Genomic DNA, 19,021 nt, shown 5'->3' with positions numbered 1-19,021 from the left:
TAAAGATATTCGTTCGTCGTAAAACCAACAAGCGCAAGATTCCATTTTTTTTAATGTGCAGATGACGTACTCAAGTTCATGTAATAAAACATATTACAAAATCAAAGTTACGTAACTAACACAAAAATCTGAGTTTATATACATATCTTGATCATTTGTTCATCATTTAAAAGAACAATTTCTTTGTAATCTGAGACTTATGTGCTTGCAACATTATATTGTTTCTGAAGGCTTGAGAGAGAGAGAGAGAGAGAGAGAGAGGAGAGAGAGAGAGAGAGAGAGAGAGAGACCTTTCCCGTATCACACATCTTAGCAGAGTTTACCACTGCTGTCATTTCTTGAAAAAAGGCTACTTGATATGATTTTCGTTTAAGAATCTTAAATTCCTATCAAAAGGTTCAAACTTGCAGCGAATGTTTTATGTTGAACAGGCTGACATAAATCTCCCTTTATAGTTTATATAAGAAAGGCCTATTCCACAATAAAAAAACACCTATTCTAATGTTATTGTTCTTAATATATACATAATAATTATTCTTTACGTCTCATGTATTTTGTAATGCGCAGAACAGTCGGAGATGGTGGAGAAGGATTAGACTGGATTGGCAATAGAAAATTACCTGATCTACAGTATGATGATGACGCTGTCCTTATCAGCAGAACACCACAGGATTTGCAATACTTGTTCATCAGAATGCATGAAATATCACACGAGGTTGGGTTCAAGATAAATAGAAGAAAGACAAGATGACGAGATCACAATATGCAATGGAAGATAAAATATCATTGGGAGGATAAGTGATTAATGATGTAGAATCATTTAAGTATGGTTTGCTGTGAGCGATCAGACTATAGTCTCCTATCATCACCTATCCACAGTGACCAGCATTTGATGAAAATGGCCAAACCCCAGACATGTCTAAGGCCTTGATTAGTTCACCTTTGCTGTTCATGACGATACACAAACCATTATCCCACTAAATAATGGATAAAATGAAGGTCGTTCGTTTTTATAAATCGTATGACTTACATTATTGTTATTATTGTTTAATGCTAAGTTACAATCCTAGTTGGAAAAGCATTATGCTATAAGCCCAGGGGTTTAACAGGGAAAATATCTTGGTGAGGAAATGATAAAAAGAAAAATAAAGTATTTTAAGAAGAGTAACAACGTTAAAATAAATATCTCCTACACAAACTATAGAAATTTTAACAAAACAAGAGAAAGAGAAATAATATAGAAGAGTGTGCTCGAGTGTACCCTCAAGCAAGAGAACTCTAACCCAAGACAGTGGAAGACCATGGTACAGAAGTTATGGCACTACCCAAGACTAGAGAACAAAGGTTTGATTTAGGGAAGCGACCAAGATACTGTACATCTCGCATTACATAAAGATTAAAAGATGCTAACTGATAGAACACACCCTAGCATATATCGTGCAGGAGAGAGAGAGAGAGAGAGAGAGAGAGAGAGAGAGAGAGAGAGAGAGAGAGAGAGAGAGAGAGAGAGACTCATATCCCGGGATGACAGGCTGATTGATATGCAAACGACAGATGCAAAGACGATGATCTGAGTTTGATTATTAAAATGTCCATTTCTTATGGCAGCATAACAGAGGGGGGGGGGGAACGACCATGTGGGTTAAAGTGGGGAACCTATTGCCTGTTGAAAATACCGTTGAGCGGTGTGGGTGTGAAACGGGGAATATTAAAGTGTTGGAATGAAAATAAAGGCTACGTGTATGAAGTGGTACAATAATCATGAATGATAGTTAATAGATTTAGCTGTATTAACGTGAAAATGCAAACGCCAAACAAGAGAGAGAGAGAGAGAGAGAGAGGGGGGGGGGAATGGGGCTAAAATATCAGAGATGAAATAATATTTGCAGAATTATCTAAAACAATAAATAAACTAAAACCCAGTTTTACACAAAACCAGAATATTCTCAACTTTAGCCCCTTCAATAATTCACTAAAAACCCACGATGCCTACAATTAATAAAAAGAAACTATAAAATTATCTATCACACACACACAACCATATTTCACAGACTGACTGATTTCAATATACATTACCTGTTATGAACACATAACCAACTTAGTAAAAAATAAACACCCCAAGAAATATGAAAAATATAAAAAATTGTATTCAATAATATACAAAACAGAGAGAGAGAGAGAGAGAGAGAGAGAGAGAGAGAGAGAGAGAGAGAGAGAGAGCAGAAGTAATCAGATTCATGTACTCACCTAGCTAACACAGGTAGAGGTCATCACCAATCTGGACTCCCACCTGCGAAGGAGCAAAAGAAATACAAATTAATTAAAGGACATTACAAATAAAAGGATTTTCAAAGAATTTGCATCAAAATTCATTTCTACTAAATCAAGACATCATTATTATCAGGGTTGAATAAATGAATGTCGGCTAATAAATACATATTGATAGATTAGTGCCCTGGCTCACCCTATATATAAGCTAAATATGCCCTTTTTGGGGATAATGCGGTGTACTGTGGGCATTGTGGAAAGGTGATCCGTTAGGCACTTAATAGAAAGGCGAGGTGAATGCAAGTGAAGTTTATTCAACACATAAAGAGCTTGTATGCAAACAGTTGAGAGCAACAAGGTCACAAAAATGCATACAATCTGAATGAATGCAATGGTAAGCTTAAACAAGATCTACATATACATCTATAGACTTTAAGCTTAGACGGGTTTTTCTATTATCAGAGCAGGAAAGAACGAGAGATAAAAAAAAATAGTATTACAGTGTACAGTATAAGTATGTATGAAACATGAGCGGTACAGTATTATTCATGAGTTATTGCAATATCAATTTGGACTTCAGTTGCACCTATTTTTGAGAGCTATGTTTTAACTCCTTGCTAAATTTCTAAATAATTTCCCCCAGCTGCACCTTGGATAGGAATGGCCTCCCTGGTTAAATGACCCAAATTCCATAAAAGCTCAAGATAGAGCAACTGTTGAAATCTAACCGAGGCCCTTTGCGGCAATCGGCGTAGGATATATATATATATATATATATATATATATATATATATATATATATATATATATATATATATATATATATAGTTTTAATGATAAACTGTATGGTCACAATATCAGATAACATACACCCATGTCTCTATAGTGTCAAGTTGTCACACGTGAGCAGAGAAAAGACGTCAACAAACATCCAACTGATGAAATGCAGACGACAATTTTCTTTAAAATTGACCTAAATTTCGTTGAAACACCTTTTACATAGATAGGTATAAAGGTGTTGAAGTTGTTTAATAATCAATATACACAAACTGGTGTTAATTTACTTTAAAAATACTATTAATTATGATCATTGACAAAATGGCAACTTCGCATTCTGTGAAGTAACCAGCTGCCTGGATAGACCGCCAGCTACAGCAGGCTGTAGCTTGCTCTAGCTGGCTCGCCTACAGCCTACCTACAGGCCTACCAAGGAAGGATGGCAGGCCAGCCTTCCTTCCTCACACAAGTCTCCGGAGATTAAACACAAGAGAGAGAGAGAGAGAGAGAGAGAGAGAGAGAGAGAGAGAGAGAGAGAGAGAGAGACTTGACCAAGTAAAGAATATTTCTGACTAAAATAATACTTTCCATTAATTATTATGAAAAAAATAAATGCAAATGCTATGAGAGAGAGAGAGAGAGAGAGAGAGAGAGAGAGAGAGAGAGAGAGAGAGAGAGAGAGAGAGAGAGAGAATTGTGCAGTGCCTGCCAACCGGAGCACTGTAGGTATTATTCTAATAACTTTGAAATCGACTTTAATCATTTTGACTAGATTTTTCAATTTCAACTCTACTTTCATTCCATCTCCATTTCTTCTTGTTTGCTTCCAACCTCTTTAACGTTTAATTTACATTGTAACCGAGAAGTTTATTCCCTGTTGGAGTCCCCTGGGCTTATATCATCCTGCTTTTCCAACAAAGGTTGTAGTTCAGCTAATAATAATAATAATAATAATAATAATAATAATAATAATAAACTTTGGAAATCTATAACCAACCACAGAAGTTGTCTACTAAAGTGCCCAGCATGAAACACTATCAGTTTAAAGGTTTAAAGGCCGCTCATGAATGGCAAAGGCAAGGAAGAGTGACACTGCCCTATCAAGTAGGCAGGACAATGCCCTAGAGATAGACCATATATGCATATGAACAGCGCCCAAATCCCCTCTCCACCCAAGCTAGGACCAAGGAGGGCCAGGCAATGGCTGCTGATGACTCAGCAGATAGACCTATAGGCTCCCCCGAACCCCCAATCCTTAGATCACAAGGGAGATGAAGTTGCAGTGACCAAAGGAACTAACGAGTTTGTGTGGGACTCGAATCCCAAGTCTGGCAATCACCAGGCAAGGACGCTACCACCAGGCCACCACAACCCTTTCATTATAATTCATAAGCAGAATTTGTTCTAAAAACTAATTTCAACTCTATTTGCGAAAACAAAAATGATCAAGGCTTATTTTTATCGTATTTCATAAAACCTTAGTCCACAAAAACAAAACAAAAGTCCTATCCCTTGGGGCAATGCCACATCAGATGGCGACAATAACATTTAACACGTAGAAACACAAGTAAATATGATTGAGAAAGTAATCACTAATCTATCAGAAGATTAACCCATATCAAAATGAATCTAATCCTTGATTTATAACCAAGAGAACTACCCATATTTCTCACCATACTCTTAGATGCTGTAATAATATAGTAATCTTAAATACTTTCTTAATCCGTTGGGTTCTAAGAGCCAGTTGGAAACGACAGAGGGTTAACATGTTCTAACATATTGTAGTTATTACCATGAAATTTGGCAGGAACAGAGGAACCATGTTGCCTGTCAATCCCTGAAATTTTCATCTGGATATGAGAATTATTCTAGGAACAATTTACTCCACCGCCAAAAATAACCATTCAACTCGTACTGAGATAAACGTTTGCTGTGGCTTTTCTATGGTAGATATCAACATGAAAATTGGTAAGAATATAATTCATATAACACCCATCAAACCCTGTAAAAATCGTTTGGATATCTGTAAAAATCTAGGAGTAGTGTGCTCCCCCTCAGTGATTTTTTAGTTAAAAGTCGTCACTTACGTACAAAACTGACAGCCAGGGCATGCCTATAACAGGTATTAATAATGAAATTAGCTAAAACAAAGCTTATATTCTTAAATAATTTCGTAAAATTTCATTTGAATATATTTATTAGTATAGGAGTTATTGACTCCACCGCTGAAAATATCAGCTGTTCCCCCAGCCCCCAGCCCCTACCACCTCGCTCCGAAATCTATGGTTAGGGAATGATTGGGCTGCGGGTTGGGTGAGATATCTTAAAAAAAAATTGGCATTTCATATAAGGTCATACTTCGCTCGCAACAACAACAACAACAACAACAACAACAACAACAAAAATAATAATAATAATAATAATAATAATAATAATAATAATAATTAAAGCAAGTCATATCATATTGAATCAAGACATACTACCTACGAAATGGTTGTCACAACCTCTGACACAATGTAGAACTATATGAACGAAAAGTTGGTGTTGCTTTTATTAAGTTTAGCTCCCCTGCTTCTATTGAATATTACAATGGTATTACATTGACACTGTAAACACATCGAAGAATGCATCACTCAACTTTTTATTAACCTACAAAGCATATTTTAAAATTCACATTTTCGCTCATGTTTACATCTATGATGTCACCACACCGCCTATGCTACGTGTCAATCCAGCCGTCAGAAATAACAATAAGAAATATCAAAAGACGATTAATTAAAGAAAATATTATGAATTAAGTATTTTAATTCACTTGTCTTTTAATTGTATTATCATCTGTTCAAAAAGGTCGTTTATTTATTCTTTTTTACAATAATTGTTACGTATTTTGTTTCTAACTATGGTATATATGTCGTCTATGATTGGCGAGTCCATTATTGGTTTAGGGTAAAAATTTGGTCAGGATAACTTTAAAAGTCGTGAATTTTATCATATCTGACATAATATATTGATACAATAAACAGAGAGAGAAATAAAACATAATGGCAAGTAGTGAAGTTTGTTTACAAAGTGATCTCACGAGAAAAAGACATAAAAGACAATTGTCTAAGACCCTTCCTCCCCTTCAGTTAGAAATCAATTTGTATAGATTCCTCCATTTTCAGTAATACCAGAACTTTGTTCCTGAATAAACTTTAAACCTTTGAATAAGGTTCAAAATAATAGAGGATTTGCTTCTATTATTTGAAGAATTTCAACATAATATTAGAATGCTGATGCATATTTACCTATAGAATTTCTTTATGGTTTTTTGAGAGAAATATACCATAGTTTTTTCATTGAGTGACTTCTCATGTCCATCTAATCCATATATTCTTTCACACTCGAGAAATTGCTCTTATTATATAGTTTTTGAGAAAATGGCAACAATAGATCTTCATCACCATAAACATATGATTAGATTGTGAAATATACGTTGCATTGAATGGCCAATTTCAAAAGGAAAATACTACGTTCTAGATAGGAGATTTCTTACACATCAAGATTGCCAACATTAAAATGTTAAGAAAAACGAAATGGTAACTCTTTCAATACTTTCAAATTGAACATAAAAATCTTAACTGAAGTATAATGTAAATTTATTAATGCTTAAAACTACGATAATTTACAGCATAATTCTAGACACTAAAAATATTCTTGGCTATTCTGGTTCGTTTCCTTACGAATTTTACCCTTTTCGAATTGATATTCCAAACTTATTGGACTTCTAAATCATATGGAATCTAGGGAAAAGTAGATAAATGAAATACGGCATTAAGAGTGGGGCCAAAATTGATATCCTAATGATAAGAATCCTTTCTGATATAGTGTCGTCTGGAGGTGGTTCCTTTTGGAATTTAGATTAAAGGATATGTGAAGAATTATGTCCTGATTACTGCCTTTATCACTGTGCTGTCTTCATATGTATAAATAGAAAGTACCAGTAGTTAACTGATCGGACTATTTTGTTTGTAAATATTATGTTGTTATAAAAGTTAAAAGCTAAAAGAACATAATGTTTATTTCCTTGTCCACTCGGTGATAAGGGCTGCAAACCTTACGACTTTGAGAGAAAAGTAATCAGGCTAAATATTTCCTTCATGACCTCTTTAGAAGGACGATGATATTAAATTTGAAAAATATATATTTTCCGCTTTCTATATTATCCAAGTGATTATCCACTTTCTCTAAATTAGAAATTTTATCCAATTAATTTGTTGGCAATTCTGGGCCCCTCCTGATGTGCTAAATAAATTTTGCCAAAACTGTATACGAGTATTTCTCTTTAAGATTATTTTGTAAATGTCAATATACTGTTTATCTAGACATTCTTATTGTGTAAAATTTATTCATTTCATATTTTATTCAACTATTATATGTAATGAATATTTTATACGTATTTTTAAATAAAAAATACAATAATTTTTCAGTTGATTTTAGTGTTCCTAAAGTCAACAGATGGCCTCAGTGAGGTCATTTTGGAAGTAAAATATTGGAAAGAAAATCCAGCCTTAAGGAACAAATTGGGAGTTACCGTCCAATGTCCTTAGCCAATAGGAACGCTCCATTCGGGCAACGGTAAGGAAATTAGCCAATAGGAACGCTCCTTCCGACCAGCGGCAAAGAAACATAGTCCTTAGCCAATGGGAACACGCCATTCGGGCACACTGTTAGGGAATAGTAGTTTGCTCTTTCAACTAGGTAAAAGAGACAAATGCCAGTTCATAAACTACTGGAAAATTTCCATTTTTTTTACTTTCTTTCGAATGAATATATAGAATAAAACCTTTAATATATATATATATTATATTTCATTTATTGCACATGTGGGTAATAAATCAAACCCATATCATACTTATACGATACTTATATTTATACGGTATTCTTAGTCAAAATCTTATCCTCTGGCTGAAAATGCATTTTTCATATTGATCTAAAGTTTTGTTACCAATTTTGTAAGCAAAGGCAAATCAACGTTATTTCTATATAGTCCTATAAATATATGATGCACTTTCAATAGTGAATATGGTGATGAAATTCCTGTTTACTTTGATAGTTGATTAGGTAAATATTTTTAATAATTTCCCTGATCGAATTAATCTTGTGTTGTTTATCTTTAAAAATTGAAATCTTGCCTGAAGGTATTTTTGACAGTTTATTTTTCAGATATTAGGAAAATAGGTACAGAATATTGAAAAACTGAAATAAATCGTAATAAATCACATACACTGAAATATGAAATAAGACTAATATAGGATTGGCCAGGAAAGAAAATTGCCACAAGACAACTTGAGAAAATATGCAAATATACATTGCTATAACCCTTCACATTAAGGGCTGAAGGCATTTAACATTGATTATGAAATTATATTGACTGTTTTTCACCCTAGAATACTGTACTGCAGTGTCTTCACTCTGTGCATTGGATTCAATTGCACCGATTTGCATGGATTATGAAACAAGGCCCCTAGCTCTCTCTCTCTCTCTCTCTCTCTCTCTCTCTCTCTCTCTCTCTCTCCTCGACCCAGAAGAGATAGGATTGCAAATCATAATCTACAATATAGATTACGAAATTTTGCTTCCTTATCATTAGTTGAAATTAGACAAAACATTAAATTAGATGTAAATTGTGTATTATCAACATATTTTCCCCCAAAAAAAATTATATACAAAAACAGTAATGTTTACAAGTAAATATTCTCCATCACTTAATGGTTTATCGGTTAAAATTACGTTACCATATCTGTTAGAGGAGGATGGCACTGTGAGCTGGCATTGGCTGACTAGCAGAGGAAATTCTCGACCAATCAGAGTTCGTATTGAATCATTTAGGATGTTGAGGGAGGCAACATTGAGACTTGGTCTGCCTCTTGCATCTTAGGTTGCACGGTCGCCATTTTTATATATATCTTTAAACGCTAAATAAATCTAATAAGTATTAATCTATAGTTCGCCATATTTATAGCTTAGATAAGGGTTTGCTATTATAAAATACTTCTAAATGAACATTCCAGCATTCATGAGAAATACGAGCGAAGGGAAGAACATTGCAATGGGCAAGGCGGAGTTATTGCAAGCTTGGTGAGCTTCCAGAGTTGAGAGGAGACTTGACAGCTATGTAGAGTTACAGCATTGCACGATACTGTTGAGGTAGTAGATGAAATTCTCTCTCTCTCTCTCTCTCTCTCTCTCTCTCTCTCTCTCTCTCTCTCTCTCTCTCTCTAAAGAAGAGATTGGTGAGGTTATGAATTATCAAAATAATAATAATAATACTAATAATAATAATATTGATAATATTAACAATATTATTAATAACAATAACTATTATTATTATGATTATTATTATTATTATTATTATTATTATTATTATTATTATTAGTTAATCTACAGCAGTAATTGGGAAAGCAGGATACTAATAAGGGTGACTGATAAAAGGTGTCCCACCTAGAGAAAGGATCACCCCTATACTAATTGATTTACACTGGCTGCCGATTAAAGCGAGAATTGAATTTAAAATATGTACAATAACCCACCAAGTTATCAGAACCAGTTGTCCAAAATACTTAAGAGAATTCCTACATATTGCGCAGCCAACAAATCTTGTCGACACAGGAATAGTTACAGATGGCTTCAAACTGTTGGAACCTAGATTTATGTCTACTTTAGGCTCCAGAGCCTTTATATATGCGGCCCCGAGTTTATATGATAAGTTCCCACGAAACATTCGAATGATTGAAGACATTAAGGCTTTCAAGAGGAAACTGAAGACTTTCTTATTTCATGAGTCTTTTGGCAGTGACGATTTAACAGTAAATGAACAATGTGTGACTTGAAAAGATAAATACTGTGAACGAACAAGGTAAAACGACAGTGGAGGTCCTGTAGAGAGTGGGGTTACCCAGCTGTATGGGACCGGAAAAGCAACCATCAATGTAAAGTAAGTAACAGGGAAAATAGCCCAGTAAGGAAGGGAAATAAGAAAACAGATAGAATACTGTATCTGAATATACCCTCAAGCATAATAAACAAAGTAATTACCATATGAATATTCCATTTCGTTACAATATATACTCAACGGATTTTATGATTTCATAAACACATGTTTATTAAATCCTCAGTGAAATTAGCCCCAAATCCCCAAAATACTTTTCATGGTCTTTCTTAAAATACTGGGCAACTTCTGCCTTTTCAAATACGCTGGGATTCATGCAATGGGATATCAACTTTGCATGTAATATCGAATGAGATAGGTGGAGTTTATTTAATATTATGTGGGTTTAATGTATGGTTCATGTAATTTTATTATGCTGTATATATATATATATATATATATATATATATATATATATATATATATATATATATATATATATATATATATATATTTGTATATATATATATGTGTATGTGTGTGTTTGTGTGTATACAGTACGTAATTTTATATATAATATATGTATATGTATATGTATGTATATATATATATATATATATATATATATATATATATATATATATATATATATATATATATATATATATATACATATATATGAATACATGAATATATATTTCCTACCTACTCTATCAAAACTATTGTTTCTTTCCATACTTTATAGCAAACTAAGATGTATGAAAAAGGAGATATATATATATATATATATATATATATATATATATATATATATATATATATATATATATATATATATATATATATATATAAAGGCAATTCCGAGTTACATCAAAAAATCGAAATCAGAATCCTACAAACAACTGAAATAACCAGATAGTTTTCATGATGATAGGAGACCTGCGTTAAAGTTCCTCCATTTATTATTTGGCGTTGACATCTGTTTTGAATTACTCTCTTTTTAGAGAGAGAGAGAGAGAGAGAGAGAGAGAGAGAGAGAGAGAGAGAGAGAGAGAGAGAGAGAGAGAGAGAGAATTGACCCTGATTTTTCATTTTAGGAAGGTTTTTGGTCAACCAGTTCACATATATGAGTTTGTTAGTGTTTATGTCTTAAGTTGGGTATTTCTTTGGGCTCTGATTTATGTGACCCTCTTCGCATTTACCTTGCATTTATATTCACTTTGGAAAGCATAGTCCCGGGATATATTAGCAAAAGACACAGTCTGTTAGAATTAGTTGAAATTATTTCCATTTCCTTGTGAGAAAGGTAGGATAGAGGAATGATGTTTTCTATTGTTATTATCGGATTAATACTTCATTAGTATTATTATAATTACAATTACAAGCTAAGCTATAACCCTAATTGAAAAGCAAGATGCCATAAGCCCAAGGGCTCCACAAGGGAAAAATAGCCCAGTGAGGAAGCAAAACAAGGAAATAAATAAACTACAAGAAAAGTAACAATCAAAATAAAACATTTTAAGAACAGTAGCAACAATAAATTACATCTGTCGTATATAAACTATAAAAACTTAAAAAAAAAAAAATAACAAGAGGAAGAGAAACAAGACAGTGTGACCGAGTGTACCCTCAAGCAAGAGAACTCGAACCCAAGACAACAATGGTTTTATTTTGGAGTGTCCTTTCCTAGAGGAGCTGTTTACCATAGGTAATGAGTCTCTTCTACCCTAACCAAGAAGAAAGTATCTTGTGTTTGAGATTGAAATTTTATTAAGAAAAATTTTAGAGCAATGCTCGAAACAAATAAAATTTTTGCATTATCCAGTGAGACTTGATTATGTTGTTGTGGCCTTATTGGTAACGTCTCTGCCTGGTGATCACCAGGGATTCGTTAGTTCCTTTGGTCGCTGCAACCTTACCATCGTTGTGAGCTAAGGATGGAGGGTTTGGGGGAACTTATGTCTATCAGCTGAGTCATCAGCAGCCATTACCTGTTCCTCCCTGGCCCTAGCTTGGGAGGTGAGGGGGCTTGGGCGCTGATCATATGATTATGGTTTGTCTCTAGGGCACTGTCCTGCTTGCTAGGGCAATGTCACCGTTCCTTGCTTCTGCCATTCATGAGAGGCCTTTAAACCTTAAACTGGACAATTCCAAGATATTGTTTTTCCCTGCCATGACCTGCAGTTCCTCAAATAATAGATGCCTGCTACTGGATCGAATAACTTACTGTTCCTGCATACTGCTTTCCCAATTAGGGTCGTGGTTTAGCTAATAATAATAATAATAATAATAATAATAATAATAATAATAATAATAATAATAATAATAATAATAAAGTGCATATTTCTAATATTTCGTAACCTCTAACCACAATCTCCTATTTACCTTATAACAGAACAACGAACAAAACTACTTGAAAGAAGCACACAATCTCTTAAGATTTATTTAATAGATTTAATAACCATAGAATAACTCCTTTCTTTCTTCGTCTCTGTAGCGTTCCCTTACTTCATTAATCTCTATGTCAATTTCCTGGCCCCTGTCGTATCCTCTATATTTATCACGAATTCCTTCTATACCTCCTCAGACACTCTTATTTCATATATCTAAAATATTCTTATCACAACTAACACCATCTAGTCATTTTCATTCCATTATATCTATTATTCCTCTGGATCTTATTCCCTTTCGTTTTTGCCTTCGCCATCTTTCAGAATCTATTTTTAGCTACTGGCAACCAACTCCCCCCGCCCCACCCCTCTCCTACCTTCTCCCCTGCGAGTCCACCCCAACCTCCATTCCCTCCCCCCCCCCTTGTTCTAGGTCTCTAACCAAATGCGTCATAATCTCTCTCTCTCTCTCTCTCTCTCTCTCTCTCTCTCTCTCTCTCTCTCTCATTCTAATAAACTTAAGCTTTAACTCCTAAGGAAGTTCTATTTCTTTACCTACGTCTGTAACTGAATAATTTCTTTCTCCTTCCCGAGTTCTACTGATCTTTTCTGGAGAGATTTTTGCTGTTCTGTCAATACTCTCCGAATTGCTTACCTTTTCCGTCAATTGTTGTCTATCCTTTTTTAGCCTCTCCCTTTTTCTATTATCTTCCTTCTCCTTGTTTAATTTTTCTTTATTTTTTCTTTTCCCCTTCTCCCCCTTATTCCTCTGATTCTTGGTATTCTGTTTTTCCTCCTTTCCATTCTTCTTCTTTTTTCGATTCTTCGTATTCTGTTTTTTCTTTTTCTCCTCCTTTCCATTCTTCTTCTCCTTCTAATCCTTGCTATTCTTGGTTATCTTATTTTCCTTCTTTCCATAAAATCACATCAAACTAGCGTTGATTTCTTGTTTTCGTAGAAGCTCCTTTTCAAGTCTTTCGATTTTCTTTTTATTCTCTATATTTCTTTTGACGACCTGGTTTTCAAGTCTCCTTGTACAGTCCTTTAAACGCATCTTTTCTCTCTTCAATTCTTCTATTTCCTTGTCTAGTTCTTCTTCATGATGGGGGGGTAATTATCTTCTTTTCCTGCTCTTGCCTCTGATTTTCTTCATTATGTTTCTTCTTCTTCTCCTTCTCCTTCTTTTCAGTTTCCTTCTCCCGCTTCTCCTTTCCAGCCTCCTTCTTTTTCTCCTTCTCCTCCATATTCTTCTCCTTCTCCTGCTTCTCCTTTCCAGCCTCCTTCTTTTTCTCCGTCTCCTCCCTTTTCGTCTCCTTCTCCTTCTTTTCAATTTCCTTCTCCTGCATCTCCTTTCCAGCCTCCTTCTTTTTCTCCTTCTCCTCCCCTTTTCTTCTCCTTCTTTTCAGTTTCCTTCTCCCGCTTCTCCTTTCCAGCCTCCTTCTTTTTCTCCGTCTCCTCCCTTTTCGTCTCCTTCTCCTTCTTTTCAGTTTCCTTCTCCCGCTTCTCCTTTCCAGCCTCCTTCTTTTTCTCCTTCTCCTCCCTTTTCTTCTCCTTCTTTTCAGTTTCCTTCTCCCGCTTCTCCTTTCCAGCCTCCTTCTTTTTCTCCTTCTCCTCCCTTTTCTTCTCCTTCTCCTTCATTTCAGTTTCCTTCTCCTGCATCTCCTTTCCAGCCTCCTTCTTTTTCTCCTTCTCCTCCATTTTCTTCTCCTTCTCCTTCTTTTCAGTTTCCTTCTCCCGCTTCTCCTTTCCAGCCTCCTTCTTTTTCTCCTTCTCCTCCCTTTTCTTCTCCTTCTCCTTCATTTCAGTTTCCTTCTCCTGCATCTCCTTTCCAGCCTCCTTCTTTTTCTCCTTCTCCTCCATTTTCTTCTCCTTCTCCTTCTTTTCAGTTTCCTTCTCCCGCTTCTCCTTTCCAGCCTCCTTCTTTTTCTCCTTCTCCTCCCTTACATTCTCCTTCTCTTTCTGATTATTATGATGTAGAAGCTCCTTTTCAAGTCTTTCGATTTTCTTTTTATTCCCTATATTTTTTTTTTGACGACCTGGTTTTCAAGTCTCCTTGTACAGTCCTTTAAACGCATCTTTTCTCTCTTCAATTCTTCTATTACCTTGTCTAGTTCTTCTTCACGATTGAGGGTAATCGTCTTCTTATCCTCCTCTTGCCCCAGACTTTTTTCATTATTTTGTGTCTTTTTCTCCTCCTCCTTTCTCCTTACTTCAACTTTGTCGTTTCTCTCTTCACACCGACATTGGGTGTATTCTTAGCCATTAAAATCTCCAACTATTTTCTCCTTTATTTTCTCTTCGCTGTGCAGGTTCCCTATTATATAACTCATTAAGCGTCGTATGTTTTGCTCGTAAGCTTTAGGACCTAGAGCGGTCATCGTATTGATAGAGGTGACGCCAAAGATATAATAAATATTCTCCGAGATTTCTCTCGGCCACACACTTAATAAAAACACATTGTAACTTGTAATCGCCATTCTTAACGGTATAGAGTGTGCATTCAGTTACCCTTATTTTGAATTTCTTCAACTCTGTCATCAGAATTCCACAAAAGACTTCATGATCTGAAATAGGCTTCAAAGCACTCTCAGATCCGGATGATTCTAAGATGAAACTCATCCGTAGAAATGCTGAATGCATCCCTGACAAGGCTCTGAAAGATCCTCCGTCTCTCTGCAAAGACAGTAAAAGCTTCGCTAGGAATAATAAGAATACGAAGAAGAAGAAGAAGAAGAAGAAGAAGAAGAAGTCTTCAAAACACTCTCGGATCTGGATTCGACTCCAAGGTGTCACTCATCGTCAGTAGAAATGCTGAATGCTTACTGACAAGGCTCCGAAAGATCTTCCGTCTCTCTGCAAAGACAGTAAAAGCTTCGCTAGGAATCTTCAAAGTGGCTCTGAAGGGAAAGAGAACTTTGACGCTGAAGCAGACTGTTCTCTTCCAAGATTTCATTTTTCATTCTCCGTTCATTTTGACTCGATTTATGATAATTCTTCCCTATTCTAGTGGCGCGCTCTCTCTCTCTCTCTCTCTCTCTCTCTCTCTCTCTCTCTCTCTCTCTCTCTCTCTCCCAGCCATTAGAATAGGAAAGAATTATCATAAAGTCAAAATGAACGGAGAATAAACAAATGAAATCTCGGAAGAGAATAGTCTGCTTCAGCGTCAAAGTTCTCTTTCCCGTCAGAGCTTTTACTGTCTTCGCAGAGAGGAAGGATGTTTCAGAGACTTGTCAGGAATGCCTTCGGCATTTCTACTGACGTCAATAGGCTCTTTTATGTGTATGTATGTATGTATGTATATATACATAATTATATGTATATATATATATACATACATGTATATATATATATATATATATATATATATATATATATATATATATATATACATATATGTATATATATATATATATATATATATATATATATATATATATATATATATATATATATATGTATATATTGAAAACTTGTTGAAAACCAACTCCCCAATAATTCAAAACAACAAAAATCTAGCTCCCTGGTAATAATGCATAAGAGGTTATATTCCAGATCTTCTGCAGTCGAAATCTCTTTTTGGATTATTGATAGTTTGCCATTGTATTCCTAGAAACTCTCTCTCTCTCTCTCTCTCTCTCTCTCTCTCTCTCTCTCTCTCTCTCTCTCTCTCTAGGGTGATTATATTTTTAGTTAAAACTTATATAATCTGCACTGACATTTACCATAACTTAGTTCAAGTGTAACAGTTTTATAAAGTATAGTCAGGATATGACTATACTCTACTACAACTAGAAAAAGATATTCTACGATCTTCCCCATTACTTTAAATTTGAAAAAAAAAAATTATATCTAATTCTTTTTAATACTTTTTTGTGATTATCATAATGATGGTGATGTAGAATGGTTACGATCTGGTCTTGTTTACTGGCGAGTCTCAATTTAGCAATCGTCTCGAGGAGATCTCTTCAAATCAGAGAAAACGAGTGAAATGCTCATAAGAAAGTTCTCTCCTTAACAGAAAATATAACCGAAATATATATCCAAGCAACAACTGCAGAGTTGGAAGAAATCATTTGCAAAAGATGAATGAAGTTATAATGCATCTCATCACTGACCATAACTCTCTCTCTCTCTCTCTCTCTCTCTCTCTCTCTCTCTCTCTCTCTCTCTCTCTCTCTCTCTCTCTCTCTTTCTCTCTCTCTCTCCTTCTTCTTCTTCTCCATTGTATTAGGAAACTAGTACACACACACACACACACCGTCTTCTTCTTCTTGCAAAAGATGAATGAAATTATAATGCATCTCATCACTGACCATAACTCTCTCTCTCTCTCTCTCTCTCTCTCTCTCTCTCTCTCTCTCTCTCTCTCTCTCTCTCTCTCTCTTCTTCTTCTTCTTCTTCATTATATTAGGAAACTAGTAAAAACACACACACCTTCTTCTTGCAAAATTGCAAAAGATGAATGAAGTTATAATTCATCTCATCACTGACCATAACTTTCTCTCTCTCTCTCTCTCTCTCTCTCCTCTCTCTCTCTCTCTCTCTCTCTCTCTCTCTCTCTCTCATTACACACACACACACACACACACACACATATATATATATATATATATATATATATATATATATATATATATATATATATATACATACATATATATATGTATGTATGTATACATATATATATATATATATATATATATATATATATATATATATATATATATTGGACTCCTCCTAAGAAATAACTTAAGAGAACTGAGCTTTTGTACTTACCTGTATCTATTGTGCATGAGAAACGAATCGGAATTTTTTAACAAAGGGCTATTTATGATAATATCCCAAAACACTTGACTCATGCTTTCGGCGACAAATAGTTCATGATTTCAAATTAAGTATTGGGGTAATTTTTGGGTACGTCTATGTACGAGTCAACATAATGAGGAAATCAACTTTATAGCCATTTGTTCATTGAAGGGGGTAAGTCTTCACATTGAAACTACTCTTCATATTTGTAATTAAAATGAGTTTGACACAAATGCTTGTGAGTATCATAGTTTTACGTTCAAATGTTGAATCATAAATAGTTTTTGACTTTCAAGCAAAAGGGCCATCTAAGGATAACCTAATAAAGGATGAAACATGAAAATAAAGATAACTGACAAAATAAATATTTTCAACCAATATGCCGAGTGTAACTGTCAAACTGTTTTTTCTTGAAAATCCCAGGTTAACAGTAAAAAAAAATGTTTACACCCAAGTTTAACAGTCAAACCTTTTTCTTGAAAACCCCAAGTTTAACAGTCACACTTTCTTCCTTTAAAAAGTGGGGTTGAGATCCCCCCCCCCCCCCCTGGATCCGCTAGTGTCTTCAAACTCCCCAAGAGAAATAAATTCACCAAACCTGTAACTAGGCTCCACAAGGCACAAGAAGAGTGGGAAGACCCAGACCTACATGGTTGGTGACTATAAAGCATGAAGTAGAAAGGTGATGAATATAGAGAAGTATTGAATTGAAAGCTCAAGATAGAACCAACTGACTAAATCTAATCGAGAGAGACTTTAGCTATGGTAAGCAGCTCTTCTAGGAGGACACTCCAAAATCAAACCATTATTCTCTAGTCTTGGGTAGTGCCATAGCCTTAGTACCGTGGTCTTTCACAGCCTTGGATTAGAGTCCTCTTGCTTTAGGGTACACTCGGGCACGCTGTTCTATCTTATTTCTCTTCTTGTTTATTTTGAAGTTTTTATATATAGTTTATTTATGAAAGATTTAATTTAATGTTGTTACTGTTCATAAAATATCCTATTTTGATCGTGTATTACTTCTGTAGTTTATTCATTTCATTATTTCCTTTCCTCACTGGGCTATTTTTTCCTGTTGGAGCCTGCGGGCTTATAGCATCTTTCTTTTCCAACTAGGGTCATAGCTTGTCTTGTAATGATAATAATAATAACAATTATGATAATAATAAAGATATTAATATTATTATTATTATTATTATTATTATTATTATTAATTGCTAACCTACAATCCTAGTTGGAAAAGCAGGATGCTATAAGCCCAGGGGCCCCAACAGGGAAAATAGCCCAGTGAGGAAAGGAAACGGAAAAATTATATATTTTAAGAACAGTAACATTAAAATAAATATTTCCTATATAAATTATAAATACTTTAACAAAATAAGAGGAAGAGAAATGAGATAGCATAGTGTGCCCGAGAGTATCCTCAAGTAAGAGAACTCCAACCCAAGATAGTGGAAGACCATGGTACAGAGGCTATAGCACTACCCAAGACTAGAGAACAATGGTTTGATTTTGGAGTTTCCTTCTCCTAAAAGAGTTGCTGACCATAGCTAAAATCTAAGGTTTTACTCTATTTCAATGCTTTTGTTATAGATTATATGACATAGCTGGATTTTTTCTTATTGAATACCCTTCTGTGGCATAATTATAAATATAAATATAAATATATATATATATATATATATATATATATATATATATATATATATGAGTATATATGTATGTATGTATATATATATATATATATATATTATATATATATATACATATATATATGTATGTATATATACAATATACATATATATATATATATATATATGTATGTATATATACAATATACATATATATATATGTATATATATGTATGTGT

General features: G+C 34.4%; 1 long non-coding RNA gene across 1 annotated transcript in view; it reads right to left on the bottom strand.

Annotated features, from left to right (window-relative positions):
• Positions 1-2,195: 2,195 nt before the first annotated feature.
• The window catches only part of LOC137636010 (uncharacterized), a 118,761-nt gene continuing 101,935 nt past the window's right edge, over positions 2,196-19,021 (bottom strand). Inside the window, exon 3 of the long non-coding RNA XR_011042883.1 lies at positions 2,196-2,290. This is a non-coding gene — a long non-coding RNA (uncharacterized lncRNA). The remainder of the gene's footprint in view (positions 2,291-19,021) is intronic.

This window comes from Palaemon carinicauda, unplaced genomic scaffold, assembly GCF_036898095.1.
Source record: "Palaemon carinicauda isolate YSFRI2023 unplaced genomic scaffold, ASM3689809v2 scaffold21, whole genome shotgun sequence".
NCBI classification, from domain to species: Eukaryota; Metazoa; Arthropoda; class Malacostraca; order Decapoda; family Palaemonidae; genus Palaemon; species Palaemon carinicauda.
The sequence above is the reverse complement of the archived record's forward strand: the minus strand, read 5'-3'. Positions and strand labels throughout refer to the sequence as shown.